Below are 15606 nucleotides of genomic sequence, written 5' to 3' on the forward strand. Positions count from 1 at the left end.
CTTTCAAATATACAATAAAGCATTGCTAGCTATAGTCACCATGCTGCACGTCAAAACTCCAGGGCTTATTTACCTTATAACTGGAAGTTTGTGATTTTTGCTGGTTACTATTTCTGAGGCAGAAATAGATGCGGTTCTAATTAGGAATTGGATACCAACATGTGAGAGAAGTTTAGCAATGGTATTCTAGTAATTATAGGAAAGCAAAGAAGGTCTGGGGGTATCATTGACAAGAAAATAGACCCCAAGAGGGGGTCATCATGGCATTTCACAGTTGATGCATGACCCGTGAGAAACCATGTTTCTTGTTAACTTTGCAGCTGGCTTTATCTACATCTGTCCTGGGGCCTGATTTATGAGCTGCTGTGTTTTCTTCCTCCATCCAACCTGATTTTCACTCTTTTAATCTAGGATAGGTATTTGTTCTTTCTGATTGTTGAGGTTATAGATTGTTTCTATTATATTGCTCTATACCTTTTTTAGCATGTTCCATATTTTGTACAATTGCTTTTAGTATCGGGAGAAATCCAGAAGGTCTTTGTGAAGGAATAGTTAACCAGCAGTAATGAGCATAAAATGAATTTTCAATCAGCACTCCAGAAAAATAACTGTATTTACATTTATTAGTTATTCAGGTCTGCTGTTTGCACTATTGAGTAATAAATTTACATTTTAGATAATGTTTGATATGAACTGAATGGTTCATATATTTCGATCAGAACATTTTTCTAGGTTATTTTATTCAAAGAATCCAAATATTTTAAAAGGAAGATGAAAAAGAGGAAAGAATGTAAAATAATAAGGTATAATGCTTTGCTTATTAGCACAGAGATGTTGTGACTCAAGAGCCATCATGGTGTATTTTGTCAATAAGTCCAACGTAAAAGACTTCTGCATAGCACAGTCCACAATCCACCTCTTGTTACTCATGACAATCAGTACCTTAAGTATTTAGCAGCACATTCCAAATCTCAGGGTGACTGCAACTACGTTTTGAGGAATTCCCAAAAGATGTATAATCCAACTTTCTTTCTGGATGTTAAAAAAAATGGACAGAAGCAAATCTGTTTTCTGTATTAGTGACTAATAAATTGACTTAAAATTCAATTTGGTTTTTTTAGGTCCTGAACAGAGCACTGAAATGTCTGAGGTATCTGGTGTGCCCATGTGCTGAGTAGACCTGTGGGTTCTGGTGGACAATTCTTCTCATGCTATGTGTGGTGTCAGTAGGCAAAACTCTGCGCCATCAACTGCTTGATGTCACCAACACCATCACTGATTTAATACCACCAGCTAAAAGACAGGACCCCGTTTGTTTTCCATGACAAAGGAAAGCTAAAATTGCCCTCTTTAGTGTGTTAAACCATCACTCTCTTTTCTTTCATCTATTTTCTCAAATGTTTGATGTATGAAGTAAATTCTGACTGCGGGGCTTTCAAGAGTTAAGAAAATGACACAAATCTTGCTACCAAGATATTTATCTAACTGGCAACTTGGCAGGAATACATAAAGTCCCAGTTCTTTAACTCCAAGATTTAGGACGAGGAAACGTAAACTTAACTATTTTTTATTACAAACTTCAGAGATGGACTCAGGCTTATTTTCTTCATAATATAATATTATATTCCTCTTTATATTCATATGCCTGTCAATAATGAAGACTTCTTTCATACTAATCCATTTAACTTTGAATCTTTGTTTCAAGAGGTTATTTATCTTATGGGTTCCTGTGTTAGAAATGTCTTGCTCTCTTCATCTTCATAAATGCATTCTGTGTTTTCTAACACTATAGAATATATACAGAGGTCTTGCCATTCTGAAATCTTTTATTTACTTTGCATGTTTCAGAAACAACTCCTAATATCAGTCTTCCAAAAATAACAAAAAAGAATTATTCTCCCTTTCATGTCAATCTGCTGCATCTTCCTTAGAATCATATTTAAAGTTTGCATCCATTCTAGAAATTCTAGTTCACCGTTGAAAGTCACCTTCAAGTATTTCCTATTTCCACTATTGTTTTTGTTCTGTTTCATGTTCTATTCAGTTTTTATTCTTCCTAGAGACAGTCTTAGAATGCTATTTTTCTCTCACCATTTTCTGTACCTTAAGGAATTAGATTTGAGTTAGAGAAACTTCCAAGCTTTATCAAATGAGTTGTTTTGGAAATAGATAAGAATTTTAAACATTAACTTCCTATTCCTTTCATGGCATCACCTTAGACTCCTTCAGCTATTAATAGCAGAAGGTTTATTTGTACTTAGCCGATGCACACACTAGTGCAAGCAAACTCAAGTCGTTCCAATGGTACCCTGTCTTCTTTCACTAGCTAGCACACTCACTACAGGTTTCAGAGAAAAGAAAATTGAAATCCTAGATAAGGAAAAGCATTGAGTTGTTACCTAAGCTATCTCCTTCATTTAAAGCTATTTGTTAAAACCCCAATTTTTTACTTCAAAGTTAAACTGGCATGGGCTCAATATTTTAAAATATATTGTCATAGTTGTTAATTCGCTATCTAACAGAACTTCAGCCTGTTCTCCATTGTCTTCACTTTAGAAGGAGCGATAGAGGCAGCTAAGAGTAGAGGTAAAAGAAATACAGAATAGCTAGAGAGGTGGAGGAAATAATAAGAACAAGAGGTGAGAATGGGAAAACCAAACATGACTTATCCACAATTTGCCCTAGACTGATTGGAAGGTGTTAACTGCAATAATATGACTTACTTTATACACTTTTATAAAGTAGTGAAACCATCAAAACATTTTCTTTGAGCAGAGAAACAACCACAAATCATTTCTCCGGAGCAACCCTGATTTTCCTACTCTCATATATTGATACAAAATGATTTAATCCTATTCAAATCAGTTGTTCCTGGTCAAGCACCTCCTCCACTAGGAGCCTTGAGGAGAGGAAGAAACAACAAATAGGGACTGCAAAATCCCACTTGCTCTGTGGGATTTTGAGGATTTAACTATCTCTAATGTCTCTTTTTCATACTTAATCTTTTACTGTCTGATTTGTTGGTTTTGACCAGCATGCTTTGACTCCCACCTATTAACAGTAAAACAGTCAATGATCTTATTCTACTTCTCCCTTCACTTTCCCTTTTCCTCCTATGTTTTACTTGCATTCATTCCACTTTTTCAGAACATGTATTTACCTGGCTGTCTCCCAAACATGTCACCAACCTCACTGTAGTCATAATTCTACAACTATGTATATTAAATCCTTTCCATTTGTCTTTTAGCTGAAGTTTTTCCAGTTATTTCTTGGTAGGATGAAACTCCTCATATAGTAGAATCCTTGGAAAAGGCTGATGTGTTTAGTATTCCTTGAGTTACTGAATATTTAAAGCTGCCTTTCTATAGCCTCAGTATTTCAAATACAGCTTTACTGGTATGACATTCTTGGCTCATGCTCTTTTTCTCTGTGTATCTTAAAAATGCTGCTCAGGGCTTCCCTGGTGGTGCAGTGGCTGGGAGTCCGCCTGCCGATGCAGGGGACGCGGGTTCGTGCCCCGGTCAGGGAGGATCCCACGTGCCGCGGAGTGGCTGGGCCCGTGAGCCATGGCTGCTGAGCCTGCGCGTCCGGAACCTGTGCTCTGCAACGGGAGAGGCCGCAACAGTGAGAGGCCCGCGTATCGCAAAAAAAAAAAAAAAATGCTGCTCTACTCTTCCTTTGTCTTGTATTCAGTTCTTGAGAAACCTAATGCCAGCCTAATTTTTTTTTTTTTTTTACTTTATGAGTAGTTTGATCTTTCTGTCTTAGGCCCTGAGGATTCTTTATGCTTTGTTCTTAAAGACTATGAGCTTTACTAAGAAAAGTCTTAGAGTTTATTTTCTCCAAGTCAATTTTCTCAAATGAGCTCTTTCAATATCTTATTTCCAAAACAAGTTTTGTTGGATTATAGTTTTGAACATTAGTTCTGGTTTATTTTTTTTATTTGCTTGCTTTTTTCCCTCAAGGATTCCAATTTCATGTATGTTGGAACTTCTTTTCCTGGCTTCCATTTTAACCACTTTTTTTCTGAACTTTTTTGTTTCTCTCTTTAATTTTCATTCTTCTGGCTCTTTTGCTATGTTTCTTTGATATACCTTATTAAATTTTCCTTGGAACCTGTTTTTCTTTGAGCCTTATGTTTCTGATATAGTTTGCTTTCTTTTAATCTTTTTTCAAATTATTCCTTACAGGCACTCTAAGTGATAGGGACAGAGTAAAGGGACAAAGTTGGTGATTAAATAGTTAATTCCACTAAGGCATCATAAGTAAAGGAAAAAGTATGGGAGACCCCTGTAAGTTAATGATCACTCAAGAAAGCAGGTTTGCTTAACCACAACACCAAGCAGGCTTGCTTAGCAACAAAACCATGCAACAGAAGCATGAGACATGCCCCAGAACATATTGTTCCACGTGGTGGAATGAGACCCACATCCTGCCCAGTGAGCTCAGTAAGTTAGTTTCCCAGGACATGCTCCTCTGTGCACAATAAAAACAAAAATATAAGGAAAAGGTGACATTGTACTGAAACCTGAAATGATTTACCATATTTTACTATATGTTGCCACCTTTTTGCTCATTTCCATCGTGCCATGACAGTCCCAGTTTGACCATGTAGGTACAGGAAGGAGGAACTAATGATGTAAGCCTTGATGTCTACTCAAGAATGAGGATGAAGGCAGTCTTCCCCTCCCCACTTTTCCTTTGATCATAAAACTGTAGCCCTTGGGGCTTCCCTGGTGGTGTCGTGGTTGAGGGTCCGCCTGCCGATGCAGGGGACGCAGGTTCGTGCCCCGGTCCGGGAGGGTCCCACGTGCCGCAGAGCGGCTGGGCCCGTGAGCCATGGCCGCTGAGCCTGCGCGTCCGGAGCCTGTTGCTCCGCAACGGGAGAGGCCACAACAGTGAGAGGCCCGCGTACCGCAAAAAAAAAAAAAAAGAAAAAACTGTAGCCCACTAAGTTCTTGGGATGACACTTCCTTGTCTGCCCATTTGTAAGCCTCACAGCATCCTATTCTAATAAATCACTTCTTATCTATCACTTTACCTCTTGTTGGATTCTTTCTGCACGGAGATAAAAAGAACCAGAGCTCCTCGGAGCACCCCCACCGTGAGACGCATTTCTGTGGCTTCATAAGGACCCCCTGAAACAAAGGGAAGTGTAAAAGAAAGGTAGCTAGAGTGGAGAGAAATAGAAGGCAATACATTGAAGTTAAATATTTTACTTTTACTTATTTTATCCCAAATATGACGTCATAAATCTCTACAAGGATGTGAAAAGGACCACTAATTAGAGGAGACCTGAAGGCTAAGATTTACTAACACCACAGTAATTCCACCTCTGGTGACAGCTGGTTGTCAACCACATGCAAAGTGCTTTGCATACATTCTCTCATCCGATAATTCTACATAAGAGAACAATCGTTTGGATACATAGGGTTATAATCCTCATTTTAGGATGAGGAAAATGAGGCAACTAGTGGTAAATCCCAAGTGCTAAACTTTGGCTTAGAATGCAATACCCCATTACTGGAAGGTATGTGTGTCTTCAGCCACTCTTCTCTGATGCCTCCCTGAAGTAGACACGAAATCACCCCCACTATATCCATTTATACCTCATTCAGCTTTTTCTGCCCTATTTGTTTCCAACTTTCACAGATTCTCCATCAATACATTTTTTAAAAAAATCCTTTCTAGATACATGCATTGATTGGTCTGCCTCTGGTTCTAGTTCAATGTCTTGCTTACTCATTTTGTTGCAATACATTAGACCGGAAAACACATAGGACTTTTTCCACCTTCACAGCCTTCATCGTCATATTAAATATTCCTAGAACACATAGCAGAGCTGTAAGAGATTATTAAAATAGCATAGGAACCAGCAACTCTTCAGCATCTCTCCCTGTCCTGAACCACCTTGCCAACTTACTGCCCCCTCTCCATGAATATAGAGGCTAAAAAAATAGAGGGAGAGGGAAAAGGATCAAGGATGATGATTAAATTGTTATTTCAAACTACTGGGTAACTTTAGTATTATTTTCTGAGAAATGGAAGTTTGGAGAAGGTGACTGGGGTGTTGGAAATCTCTTAATGCCAGCACCTTCTCTTTAAAATGGAAACATCAAAAAGGAAGCTAAAAGTTAAGACAGGTATCTTGCAAGAATTAATACTTACACCAAGATTTAATTTCATGCTTAATGGATGAAAAAAAAAGAATTAAGGGAATTTTAATGCTTTCAATAATCCTAGCAACTTAATATTTTTTAACCAGGGAGAACATGGCAAAGGAATTTTAATAATATGACTTTTATCAATATATTTATTTGTACATACAGACACTTATTTGATCATAATTGGTGTTGGTTTGTTTGTTTGTCTGCCTCCCAAACTAGGACATATGTTCCATAGAGAAATGAATCATGATTTCTTTGTTTACTGATGTATCCACAATACTAACTGCAATGCATCTGCATGTATTAGTCACTGTTAACTTATATTGAATGAGACTAAAACAATAACTTCAGCTATTAAATGTTATAATGAATATAAAATGTTTGTCAAAAATACATTGGATTCTGGATTATTTTAATATTGAGATCAGTAAGCACTTTTTTTAATTAAATTTTATTTTTTTAACATCTTTATTGGGGTATAATTGCTTTCCAATGGTGTGTTAGTTTCTGCTTTATAACAAAGTGAATCAGTTATACATATACATATATCCTCACATCTCCTCCCTCTTGCATCTCCCTCCCACCTTCACTATCTGACCCCTAGTAAGCACTTTTATTGCTGAAATTAACATTTAAATTTAAAAGTCCATTTTTCAGAAAAAAGTTATTCTTTTCTATGTCTCCCTTTATACTTACATAAAATGCAAATTAAGAGAGGCTTCTGAACTGCTTGGTGACTAGAGTGAGCAAAGGTCTACTTACAGGTGAGGGTTGAAAAATTACTTCCTTAGCATTATAGGATATGTGTTTGCACCACTTATTTCTACCTCTTGAAAAATCTGTGAGCCATCCTGGGCTGGGAAGTGGGTTTATTCAACCAATGGCTCTACAACAGTGAAAAGTTGCCAGCTTCTCAGTGGTATTTCAGGTGTTCACCATACTCCTCGCTTCTTCAAACACATATCCTATAATGCCAAGAAAGCAATTTTTCAACACTCACCTGGTACTTTTTTCCTGAGAATGTCCTGTAAGTAGACCTTTGCTCACTTAGCCTACCATTAATTTCTAGCAGTATCTAATTTCTTTTTCTTACAGTATTTATTTCTTCATCAGTTGTGTTATACACACAATTGGGATGAAAATTAAAACCTATCCTGACAGTTATATCTAAGAAAGAAGTACACTCAGCTTACCAGATCACAATAACTTTTAAACATTGAAGTTCCTGAATCTGAAGTGTTTCAGGCAATATTGTGATTTATTGGTATATTATATTCCTACGACTACTGTAACAAACAACATGAATTTATCTTACAGTCTGGGAGTCAGAAGTCCAAAATGGGTCTCACTGGGCTAAAATCAAGACCTGGAAGGGCTATGTTCCTTCTGGAGGCTTTAGGGGAGAATCCATTTGCTTGCCTTTTCCAGATTCTAAAGGGCACCTTCATTCCTTGGCTCAAGACCCCTTCCCCCACCTTCAAAACCAGCATTTTAGCATCTTCCAGTCTCTCTCTTTCCTTTCTGCCTCCCTCTTCCACTTGTAAGGGTCCATGTGATTACACTGGATCCACTGGGATAATCCAGGGTCATTTATCCATCTCCAAGTTAGATTATTAGCAACCTTAATTCCATTGCAAACTTAATTCTCCTTTGCTGTATAACCTAACATATTCACTGTTTCAAGGGATTAAGACATGGGCATCTTCTCTGAGGAGGGGATCATTATTCTGCCTATCAGAATTGATAAGAATATTTACTGGAATTTTAGTCATATCCTGACACTACTTAGCTGTAGAAACTTTGAAAAGCTAGTCCTTTTTTGTCCCATATGGGAAATTAAGAGTTCTGAACTAGCAACTCTTCTGGATGAAGCAGTGAAAGATCTATTTGTATTTGAAAGATGTAAAAAATCTAAAATAGATTCCATGCTATAAGCAAAATCTGTTTGGGGGAAAAGTCAGTTTCCAAAATATTCTGAAGTCCTACAAGGGACAGTTTACTTATAACTAAAAGTCTAGAAGAATTCTCTTCTGAATAAAGGTTTCTCTGAAAATGTGAAAAACACATCCGTTCATACTAATAGCCAATATCTTTTAAGCTATGTTATTTCAAGTAGTCAACAATAAAAGCAATAACTAAATTATTCACAAGTTACAGTCATTGTTCATTTGTCAGCATGCAAATTATTTTCCAAATCAGAGGGGGTTAAAAACACTACACAGAGTCTTTTTCAGAACTACTCCATAAAAGCAAACAGCAAGGCTATATAAATTTCTTTCTCTCTCTGTCTCTCTATAAAATCTCTCTGAACACCTACCTCAGAGTATTGTTACCAGGGTTATATTTGTCCAAGGTCACCCAGCTAGCAAGCAGTAAAGGAATGAAGCTCGAGCTTCGACCTTCAGAACAACACTGTTTTTCCCACAACAACGTCCCAAACATATTTCACTCTTTCATTAAAAAATGGAGAGAAAAAATCTAAAAGAATAAAAACAGGTGTCCATTGCCTTGATCGGTTAGGAGAGGGCCTCATCTGACCATTTCATTGATTATGAATCTTCATTTTGTTTATGGATTTCTGCCTCTATTTTAAGCCTTAGTCACTCATTTCTATCATCTGCACAACTTGTACAAAAAGGTTGGTAAGGGGCTTCCCTGGTGGCGCAGTGGTTGAGAGTCCACCTGCCGATGCAGGGGACACGGGTTCGTGCCCCGGTCCGGGAAGATCCCATGTGCCACGGAGCGGCTGGGCCCGTGAGCCATGGCCGCTGAACCTGCGCGTCCGGAGCCTGTGCTCTGCAACGGGAGAGGCCACAACAGTGAGAGGCCCGCATACCGCAAAAAAAAAAGGCTGGTAAGGAATGAGGAGAATATACTTCACCAAGAGCTTTTCATGGGTTGAGAGGTTCTTTGATTCACATCCGCAAATGAGTTTGTGTTGATATGAGAACTCAATTTACTAGGCCAATATATAAAGTTGTATAAAAAGATAGTAAACAGGATGTAGTAGATGAGGAATGTAAGAACTCATATGAGATTTTAGCACCATGAAGCTTCTTTCTTTATAAATAGACTTGACCAAAAAAAAAAAAAAAGGAAAGAAAGAAAATAAACTAGGGAATAATTTTTAAAGAAGTTATTTGCTTCCTGAAATTTATTTTATTGTAAATCAGTACATAAGAGTTGCTAGCCAAATTTTATAATAATGATATATTATGTTAATTAATCTTAAATTTTATCAATTAATAGTAAATAATAATTAAATTAAGCATACATTAAGTACATGAGGATCTCTGAGTAATGGCTTTATTTGTCTGAACATGGAGAAGGTATTCCAGAGATGTTGGGTCTTAGACCTGAATAATGACAGAAGTGATGCCTGGTAAAAACAAAAGGGGTAGAGGATGGGAGGGTCACAGAGGTATGGAAGTAAATGAAAAAATTGACAGACACGTATTATTTTGTGTCATCTTGGCCTGCTGTGCTTGTCGATCAAGCATCTCCCAATTTGCTGCCTCCCAAGTTGGCCTCCAGGACTTAACTCAACTTAACCAGGAGGAAACCGACCCAAGTACAACCCATGCTTCCAGGGCATGGCAATCACTAGCCTTGGGGTAGGGAGAAGACAGCTGCTCAGTTTTAAAACACCCAGACTGCATGGTTAGCTAACCAGTACATCTAGGAGTCAAAATTTGATTCATCCTATAAAATAAATTCACAATCTCTTATTTATAATTTTCTTTATTTTTGCATTAAAATAATGTTTCTTAGTCTTTTCTGATTAGAAAAAAATTTAGAAGGTACAGATCAACACATAGCAAAATAAGTTGCCTATAATCCCACTACCCAGAAACAACCATTGTTAGCATTTGTATATAAATCATTCTAGTTTTCAGACATATTATTTCTTTAGAAAATAATAGTAGGTTTTGTTTTTTTTCACCTTGGGATGTAGCAAGCTGAAAATGTCCTCATTCCCACTATAAAGACAACAACAAAAGCAGTGAAATAGCAAGTTTATAACTTTCATTAAACCCATCAGAGATCTAGAGCATTGGGTAACCAACTAGCCTAAAATCTAGGAAGAGACAGGTGCCTCAGAAATATACAGGGAAAAAGTATTTGTTTACCTGAGGCAGAAGCTGCCAGACACTAGTAGGAAAAATCCAGCTGGAATAGTTAAGGCATTGGTGCAGGCCAAGTGAGGTCTGGCAAGAGAGTGTATAGCCCCAAGAATTGTAGCTGTGTTGAGAGTTCTCACCCTCTTGCAGGCTATTCTCTATGGATCCCACAGAAATGTTTTGTAAGAGTCTGGAAAAATGTCCCTGTGGTACAGGCCTGGGGGACAGGAACAACAGACGTCTGCAGAAAAGGCATGAAACCCACCACACCTGACTCAGAGAACAAAAATCTTAATATTGGGGGGAAGGAGGGAGGACAAACCTGCTATAACCTTATGCCCTATTGTAACCCATTGCAGCTGGAGAAATGAACAGAAAAAGTTTCCACCCCTGAGGAAGGAGCAGGAATACCATGATGGGTCTCAGAACTACAGCTGGGGGAGGGAGCCATGACAAAGTCACAGCCAGGAGACCCAGGGCCACAATGCGTGCTTGAGTCTGAGGCTTAATCAGAAGTGAAAGAACACCCCCTGCCCCTCCCTTCACCACCAGAATAACAAGTGTAGAGTACCAAGGAATGTGACATACTGCTGGGGTAATTGCAGTAGCAAAGAAGCAGATCGGTAGGAAGACAGAACAAAGGGAAGACGTAAAGGTGAAGGTGGAGGAGGCACCGAGTAAAGCCATCTGATAAACCAGCCCTCGCCCTAAACACAAGGCATCATCACAGGCATTCGAAGACGGATTTTCCAGCAAGCAGGGTGCAGAGGAAGGGGTAGGGTCTGCAGGACAGGGCCACCTGACAAGTTCCCTCATGGAACTTGGAGGCATATAAGAACCTGGCCTCCAAGGCATTATGAAAATACTTTAATCAAATATAGAGATAAAAACCTGTTTTATTTAAAGCTTCTTAAGTTACTTACTATTGGAACACAGGGCCTGGGGGCCTCCACTGGGGCACTGTCACAGGTACAGCATATGTCAGCAGTGTGCCTGGGCGGAAGGTGGCCTTACATAGGCTCATTCATCATGTTAGACAGAGAAAGACAAGGTCTCCCAGCTTTGATCTTTTGGGTTTTGTTCTGTACTTTTTCTACAACACCATTCACTCTCCCAAAATTCACCTCATCTACTTTCAATACAAGTAGAATGCATGGTTTTCTTTCAAGGGATCTTTCCAAAGGGAAGATTTGAAAAATCAATAAACGCCAATATTTTTCACATGACATATGAAACTTCTGTAAAATAGTGCACTAAATCCAACAAAGAGACGATAAAAGACAAGTGTCCAATTGTTGAACTTTCGCTAGAGCAGTTTTAATTCTTTTGTATAAATAAAAAATAAAATTTCATAAACACACAAGTATTTTTCACCATATTTTCTGTATATATCAATATAAAGCCTGCACATTTTTTCTGACTTGGTCCATAATATCATGTGGTAATTACTTCACAGATATGGGGGTTTTGTTACTCACTGCCAAAAGCCACCTTAGCTATTCCACATGTATATGTTTTTCTAATACTTGGAAGTTATAAAGAATTAAACATTCAAAGTACATTTAACTCTGGTATAAGAAATACAATATTCCAGAAGGTAAGAAAACAACATCTTCCTTATGAGAATGAGTAATTCAAAACCACATTCCCCAAACTGATTTATAAATTCAGTGCAATCCTAATTATAATTCCAGCAAAATTTCTTGTAGATATCTGTTATGGACTGAGTGCATAGGTCTTCTCAAAATTTATATGTTGAATCGCCAGCCCCAATGTGACTATTTGGAGATATGGGTCTTTGTGCAGGTAATTAAGGTTACATGAGGTCATAAGAGTTGGACTTTGATTCAACAGAACTAGTGTCCTTACAAGAAGAGATAAGAGATATCGCTCTCCTTTTCTCTCTCATGCCATATAAGAGCACAAATGAGTCGGCACCTTGATCTGGACTTTCTCGTCTCCAGAACTGTGATAAATAAATTTCCATTGTTTAAACCATGCAGTTTTTGATACTTTGTTACGGCAGCCTGAGCTGACTAACATACGAGTAATAGCTGACTCTAAAAATTTGTACGGAAAGCAAAGAAACTAGAATAGAATAGCCAAAGCACTTTTGATAATGAAAAGCAGTGTTAAAGGGTACACAGTATACTTATTATTTTAAGACTTATTATGACTTACAGTAATCCAGACTGTATAGTACTGACAAAAGGACAGATACATAGATCAGTGGAGCAGAGCAGAAAGTACAAACATAGATGTACACAAATATGGTCAACTGTTGACAAAGGTACAAAGGCAACTCAATGGAGGAAGGACAATCTTTCAAACATATTGTGTTGGAACAATTACATATCATTATTGAAAAACTTAACATTGACCAATAGCTTATTCTTTATACAAAAATTAACTCAAAATATGGTTATTGAGCTAAATGTAAAACATTTAATTATGAAACTTTTAGGAAAAAAAAATTTTAAATTGGGTTAGGGAAACTGTTCTTAAATATGACTCCAAAATCATGGCTCATCAAATTTAAAAGATTGATAAATTATACTTTATGAAAATGAAAAACTCTGTATCTGTAAAAGATTCTGTTAAAAGAACAAAATACAACCTATAAACTGGGATTAAATATTCATTAATCATACCTCTAACAAAGGATTACATCCAGAATGTGTGTATGTGTTTATACAAATGCAACAATATTCCAATAAAAAACAAACCAACAAACAAAAATGGGCCAAGATTTGAACAGACACTTCATTAAAGTTGTGTGGACGGCAGTGAAGCATAGGAAAGCTGTTTAACACCACTTCACTAGTTAAATGCAAATTAAAACCGTGTTGACATAACGTTACACACTCATTAGAATGGCTAAAATAAAGCAAAACTGACCCCACCAAGTATTGATGAGAATGTGGAGAAATAGAACTCTCAAACATTTCTGGTAGGCATGCAAAATGGTGTGATGGGTCTGAAAAACAGTTTTCAGTTGCTTATAAGGTTAAACATAAGCACACCCATATGATCCAGAAATCCCCCTCCCAGGTATTTACTCTAGAGAGATGAAAACTTATATTCACAGAAAAAGTGGTGTGCCCATTTTATAACAGCACTATTCTTATTCTTCAAAAAAAGGGAAAGAGACTAAATGTTCCTAATTGAGTAAATAAACTGTGGTACATTCATACAATGGAATATTACTCAGCAATAAAAAGGAGTGAATTAATGATACATGCAATCACATGGATGAACCTCAAGTACATAATGCTAAGAGAAGGAAGTCAGACAAGTGATTAACATACCACTTCCATTTATGTGACATTCTGGAAAAAGAAAAACTTGGGAGATGGAGACGAGGTCAGTGGTTGCCAGGCATTCGGTTTGGGAGGAAGTTTTGACTACAAAGGTCTGAAGTAAAGGAAGTTTGGGGGTGGGGGTAGGAAAATGTTCTGTATCCTGATCGAGGTGGTTGTTACCCGACTTGATACATTTGTCAAAACTCATGGAACTGTACACCCTCAAAAGAAAGGGAATTTTACTGCATATACATTTAGAAAACAAATTTTAGAACTGTACCTAAAATCAAACCAACCAAATCACAAAATATAGTCAGAATCCCCCTATTTCTCTCATTGCTACCACCATAAATCAGGCAACTGCTTTCTTTCTTGCCCCTCTAGACTCTATTCCCACATCACAGACAGAATAAACTTTCAGAAACATAAGTCAGATGTCACTCCTCTGCTCAAAACCCTCCAAAGACTCCCCATTTCATTCAGACTAAAACCAAAGTACTTAAAATGGCCTACGAGGGACTTTTTATGATTTGCTCTTCCACACTTCCTCTCCTAAGATGCTCCTGTGTCCTATCCTACTCGGGTTTCACTGACTTCCTTACTGACTCGTCTTCAACACACACACTCTCTGGCCGTGGGGCCTTTGCCCTTTTTCCTCCAAATATTCACTCTCCAAATATTCACTCCCATTCAGGCTTTCTTCAATGATCACCATCTCAATAAGGCCAAATTTGAACACTTATTTAATGCTAGAAGGTGCCCCTACCCAGTAATTGCAATTCCCCTGTTCAATGATTTTTCCCCTAGCACTTATCATCTTCCATTAAACTAATTTATTTCCTTCTAAACTAATTTATTTCTAAACTAATTGATTTATTTCTGTTTATTTCTATGTGTCAATCGTCTGTATCCTAATACTAAAATGTAGGCACCAAGAGGCAAGAGTTTGGGTACTTTTTATTTACTGACGTAACCTAAGCATCTAAAAAAGATTCTGCCATTTCATAGGAGCTTCATAAATATTTGTGGAACAAATAATTGAAACTATGGAAGTTTATAAGACTTACTGAGAACTCTTAAAAATGTATAAAAGAATATGACCCATTATACTATGTAATGACTTATATGGGAAAAGAATCTTAAAAAGAGTGGATATATGTACATGTATAACTGATGCACTTTGCTGTACAGCAGAAACTAACACAACATTGTAAATCAACTATACTCCAATAAAAATTTAAAAAAAAAGAATATGACCCATTAAAAGCAAAATTATATTTGTTCTACATGACCTGGCACTTTCACTAGCACTATCATGGCTTTCTCAAATGACAAGCTTTAGAACAATTCTATTCTAAGCCTGGCTCTATATCTAACTCATTATGAAAACTTAAGCAAGTCATTTTCTCCCTAGACCTGTTTTCTGTTCTACAAAATAAGGTGTTTGGAAAAAAGCTTTTCAAGAGCTGCTGTAGAGTTAGTAAAAATTCTTATAGACTTAGCACATTAGAATCATATCAGAAACTTCTATAAAATGCAGATGCCTGGGAAGGCGTCATCTCCAAATGTTCTAATATAATTGATCTTTGTGGAGCTTAAGCATAGAGGTACAGCCAGGATTGGAAGCCACTGACCCAAAGCTCATGGTTCAACCATGTTCAAGAACAGTCTTCCATGGATATGTTAGTGTGTTCAGGTTAAAGTTAAATGTGCATCACATTAAGTTGATCATATTGAGATGCATCTTGCTGAGTTGATCAATATCACCAATGCTGCTGCAGACACCAGGGAGGGATACTAAGAGGCTGAACAGACAAGAGTGGCTGAAGCTGGGCTCTGTGGGCGTGTCTTCCCATTTTACTGCTGCCTCTCCAAACTCCTTAAGCTGCTAAATACACCTCACATCTCACTTGCTTCCCTTCTAAACCTATATCCTTAAAGCTAAGTAGGTTGCTTGCTTATGCCAATACAGGTGGATATTCGTTATTTTCATGCAGTCTTAGGAACTGTGCAGAA

This window comes from Globicephala melas, chromosome 7 (genome assembly GCF_963455315.2).
Source record: "Globicephala melas chromosome 7, mGloMel1.2, whole genome shotgun sequence".
In the NCBI taxonomy this organism is placed as follows: Eukaryota; Metazoa; Chordata; class Mammalia; order Artiodactyla; family Delphinidae; genus Globicephala; species Globicephala melas.